This window comes from Terrapene carolina, unplaced genomic scaffold (genome assembly GCF_002925995.2).
Source record: "Terrapene carolina triunguis isolate 2854851 unplaced genomic scaffold, T_m_triunguis-2.0 Scaffold62, whole genome shotgun sequence".
Classification (NCBI taxonomy): domain Eukaryota; kingdom Metazoa; phylum Chordata; order Testudines; family Emydidae; genus Terrapene; species Terrapene triunguis.
This window is the reverse complement of record NW_020664413.1, coordinates 65,308,888-65,314,441: the sequence shown is the minus strand read 5'-3', so window position 1 is coordinate 65,314,441 and position 5,554 is coordinate 65,308,888.

Here is a 5,554-nt window from a genome sequence, read left to right as displayed (position 1 = left end):
TGAAAAAGATTCAACATTTTTCAGGAAAATAATCATTAAACTTTTGTCCTTTTGAAAACTATTGATCAGCTCTAATCACAGTGATGGTAGATCACAGCGGCACCCGCAGGTCGGTCAGGTAAAGGAGAGGCATCCGTAAACAAAGAGAAGGGATTAATATTCTTGTGAGCCCACGGCTGTTTCAAATAGCACGGATTGCACACGTTATGTTATCTTGCAGATTTTGTGCGGGTGGCTCTTAATATTTTCCACTCTGATGAGGCACCAAATGTGAGTGTAACCCACTCGTGAATGTGTGTTAAAGACCCTCCCCCGTCCACCGCTCTGTGCTGATCTGCAGAGAATATAGTTGTTGCAGCCACTAACTTCACATCCTTGGCTCGTTACCTCAAATTGTAGCAGCTCGTTCTTTTAGCTCTGCACGTCTCTACTTCAGTCCCTGGAGGTGGCCAGCTAGGGTGACCATACAGCCCGTTTTGCCTGGGATAGCCCCCTTTTTAAGCCTGGTCCCAGACGACCCAACTTTTTTGGAAAACTGGGCATGTGTCCTGCCCCCCAAATGGGACACATGCCTAGTTTTGGCAAAAAAGTGGGGCGTGCCCCCCTAGTGGGGCATGGAGGAACATTGGGAGGGGGGGGCACGATGACACCATATGCTGGGCCTTGGGCTATCAGACCCAGCCCCGGGCGATGGGGCTTGAGCCAGCCCTGCACTGGGGGAAGGGGCTCAGGTTGTCAGGGGCTCAGGTTGTCAGCCCTGGGTGGTGGGTCTCGGGCGAGCCCAGTGCCGGGGTCAGGGGCTCAGATGAGCCCCACTGTACGGGGGCCTCAGGCTGTCAGCCCCAGCCCTGTGCATGGGGATGGAGGGGCCCTCGGGTCAGCCCCAGGTGATGTCTCGTTTTCCCTTTGGCCAGCTGGGTCCCAATTCAACAGTCCATCCTGGTTCAAGAAGGCCTTTAACCCCATGCTTAACTTGAAGCATATGCTCAAGTGCTTTGCTGGATCAGGGCCATAGTGCCACCTGGGTGAAAATCTCTCTGAAAGAAGGGGGCTTTTGATGAGCGCTTGAGTTTCAGTCAGAGGTGAGGGCATGAGTTCTCCCAGGGTGGCAGCCCCTTTGGGCATTGCAGAGCTGACCAAATGTGTTCACAAGATGATCTGTTACTCACAGAGCCCCCTGAAGATACCCAGGACGCTTTGCAGACACAATGGGATAATAAGTGGCCTCTGGAGAACAGACATACTTATAAACAGTACCCATATTAAAATGGATTTTTTCCTGTGAGATCCGGCCCGAGCAAGTCTAAAAGGCTTTTTGCAGACAGTAAATCACTTCATGCCCTTGGAGCTCTGAGCATCATTTACCCTAGCTTATGTTCCAGGCGTGGACAGGAGGAACACATCAGTAACTGCGATGTCCTCCTATAAGGCCGGCTGAGGAGCCAGCTCCAGAAGGAAACTTTGGTCTTGATCTCTGGCAGAGACATCTCTTCAGATGGTTTTGCAGCAGAGAAAGGGCTCTGTTTCCTTTTTCCACTCTATTTGGCACTGCAATGGTTTTGAAAGAGCATATTTGCCTTTTCCCAACCCCAGCCGCAGTTTTTATTTTGTAAAGAATTTCCTTTAAAAGAAAGCTTTGATTCCTCCTGCACTCACATCCGTACTCCCTTGAGTCGACGAGGGGGGCCTGAGAACTACAGAACCCCTTGGTTTTGTGTTCTCACCCTGGTTTGAGGATGCATTTCCGGAGGCTGGATCACATCTCCCAGGAGGAGGAGGTGTGCTGTGTCGGCATTAATTTCAAGAGAAACAGAAGGGGGGGGTGGGAACCCTCATCATGATGTGTATTTTGTCTACGACAATCAGGAAACACAACAGACATGTCTCACCAACAGCTTCTGCCCTGCCTCTTCGTTGGTCTAGGTTCAATTTGTATCTCCAAGGCATGGGAGAGAGACATTTTGCAACCCCAGCAGAAATGCTTGTACAGTGTTTATCTGATAGGCTAAAGGCTTTGAAGGCCTGCTTTGGGAAAGAGCTGGAACAGTTCATAACTCAGATTCAGCTGAAAGGGTGAGTGTCTCCCTTCCGAGAGACAGATTTCTTTTTCTCTCTTTGCTGGAGAAACATTGTGTTTTGTACTCAGCTCAAGGGTCAAATGCAGCCAGGGTGCCACAGGTCACTAAACATAATTTGTCTCCCTGGCCAGGGCATGAGATGAGGTTACATTATGGTCTTTTTTTCAGTTTATATGATGGTATCTCATTTTATATCATCAACTGCTTAGGCTCACTGCATAAATCATCACTGGGAATAAGCAATTTTTCCAAGTCACAACAGAAACCATTTGCTAAAATGCACAGGGACACATTGCCTGGCGTAGCGGGGAAAACAGTCATGGTGATTCTGTACCAAATGGGTCACGGGACTGTGCAGAAAGGAAAGGCTGGCACGTGATATATATCTCGGCACCACTGCATAGCTACCAACATCCTCTTCACACCAGCAACAGGCATGCTGGCATTTGTGCATGGGAAAAGCATGTGACTGTAACAGCGGTGTGACACACCGGACCTGATCCAATTTCCATGACACGGATCAAGGTTACAAAAGGTTATATTCCAATCGTCTTATCTCTGCACCACACCCAGCACAATGTGGCTGTCATCCCAATTGGGGCCTTTGGTGGTACCTTAATGATACACGGCAGGGATCGGTATACATGGACTCCAATGTCTACGGTTACAATGATGGCTTAGCATTGGTCTAAGCTGTACACATGGGTGCTGTTCATGCTCATGGCTCACCATATTATTGCCATCTTTTACTAGCATTCTGGCTGTTGACCCTGAACAGATCTATTGACACTCCAGAATGACTATTGAGAAGGCAGACAGCCGACCTGGCTACACCTTTCTCCATATCTTTTCACTGGTCTCCGGCAGATGATGATGTTTCAACTTGCTCCCCAAGTTAATAAATCTCTCAAACCAGTTACACAACCTTTCATATTGCACATGCCACGTAGTTCTTTGCTGATTTCTGTCATCTCCCGGACCAGGAATCCATCCAGGCATCAAACTGGATTTCCAACCTCACAGTGAACAATAAAAAAAAAAAATCAGGGAGCTGAGTGCGCTGCTTACGCAGGGCTCTCAGTCCCAGCTTTGATTGCGTGGGGAATGCTTCTGTGTGATAGTGCATCAAGTTGCCACTGGATTACTGGGCTGCTGAGTGGGAGGCCAAGCAGCTAACACTAGTATTCTTTGCTGGAGCCGTGCATACAGCACATACTCAGGTCCTACAGCTTCTTAGGGGTCAGCCTCCCACAAACGAGTGATGGTTTTATGGGGGTAACGCTCATTAACACTAGCAGTGGGCTTGTCTACATGGCAAGTTAGTGCCAGGTAAGCTAGGATATGAATCTACAGCTTATCAACTTGCTGCACATTAAGTTGTGTGGACATTGGTACAGTGCAGTGAAATTCCTGGAGTTTGGCTTTGTGTATGCTGCTGGAAAGCTGCACTCTGGGACTTTTGCTGCACAATGTGGTGCGTTAATGCACGGCAAACTGGTGTGCTGTAGATTCCCACCCTGGCTTGCCACACACTAACTTGCTGTGTAGACAAGCTCTCACATAAAATAAATTAATTGCTGTAAATCTGCCGCTAACACCAGTTATCTCTCACAATCACCTCTGTCTCAATTGTAGAAAAGACAAGAGAAAAATTGTAGACAAGACAAGAGTCTATAAAGAAATTTATAGACTCTCATTTTATTTATGAGTTATATCATCTTTCTGCTTTTTCTCTTTTTCACAGTGTCCAGATCAAATGGCCATCTCCCAAATTCTGGATCTGCTCCCAATGCTCTCTCGCATTTTTTCACAACTGGTCTGCAATTTGATATGACTTTTCTTGGTACTGCTTCATCTGCACAACATTCATTGCTAAAGTAAATCAGGTTGGAATTTGAGCAATGCATATTAAGTACAGAAACGGAGATAACTGCTGCAGGATACAGACAATCTGATCTTGTGAAAAGAAAACAGAAATTGCTGAGGTTGTAAACAAATGCTTCCTAATGGGTCACAAACACAACATCAGAGATAGCAACGCATATTGAATTGACGTCAGCATTTTCAAAGCCATAGTGTTCTGGATGAATTTGGCATATTTGTTGTTGTATTTTAAATCATCCATGCAGTCATAAGGTTTGAGCCATGAGCAATATGTACTATATGCGCCAATCTGCATGACTCCTCAAAATATATTTTATCTAACGGCTAGAGCACTAGGCTAGGACTCAGCAAACCTGTGTTCTTTTTCCAGGTCTGCCGGGTGATCTCAGTTAAGTTACTTTACTGATCTGTGCCTCGGTTTCCCCATCTATAACATGGGGGAAATGATACTGACCCTTTCATAGAATCATATCATAGAACAGGGGTCGGCAACGTTCGGCACGCGGCTCGCCAGGGTAAGCACCCTAGCGGGCCGGGCCAGTTTATTTACCTGCTGACGCGGTCACATAGGAAGCCTGTAGCAGAGCTGGAAACTGATCCCAGTTTTCCTCAGTCTTACTTCAATGTCTTCACCGCAAGATCATTTTTCCTCTAAGGCTGACCAAACGCTGGCTTTGGATGCATGAGCACAACTCGCCTCCAACTAATTTATGTGGGAGCATCCGGCTGGCTCCAGCTTTTTTGCCGCCCCAAGCGGCGAAGCGGAAAAAAAAAAAAGATAACGCCGCGATCGGCAGCACTTCAGTGGCAGCTCTACTGTGCCACTTCATTCTTCGGCGGCGGATCCTTCACTCTGGCACTGAGGGACCCACCGCTGAATTGCCGCCGAAGACCCGGACGTGCCGCCCCTCTCCATGGGCCGCCCCAAGCACCAGCCTGCTGTGCTGGTGCCTGGAGCCGGCCCTGGGGAGCATCACATTCTTCGGAGGGCAAAAATTGGCCCTTCTCGTTCTTTTTGTAGCTGTATCCTCGTTCATCTCCCCCAAACAGCCTTCCATTGTGCAGTTCGAGATGAAGGCCTTCTCCTGGTGCCATAATACTCCAAGATAGTGGCTCAAATCAGCTCTGCAGGTAGTGTAGTCCTGTAGCTAGACCAGAGGCTAAGCATGCTGCCGCTGCAGGGCACCCAGTCTCATCCCTGACTGCCTGGGCAATGAACTCCGGTCCCCCATGTGGCAGGACATCAAGCTGCCACTAGATCGCTTGGCTAACGCTTCAAGAAGTCTGAGTTCTATGCATAGATATGTCACTGACTCGCAGGGCCGGCTCCAGGCACCAGCCCACCAAGCATGTGCTTGGGGCGGCACCTGGAAGGGGGGGCCCGGTGCGGCGCTCCGGCCCGAGAGCGGGCCGCGACTGGGCTCGCCGCCCTCCCCACGGCGCTTTGGCCACCGGGGAGAGCGGAGCTGCGGCGGGCTCGCCGCCCTCCTCCCGGCGCTCTGGCCGCCGGGGAGAGCGGAGCCCCGGCCGGGCGCTCTGGCCGCCGGGGAGAGCGGAGCCCCGGCCGGGCGCTCTGGCCGCCGGGGAGAGCG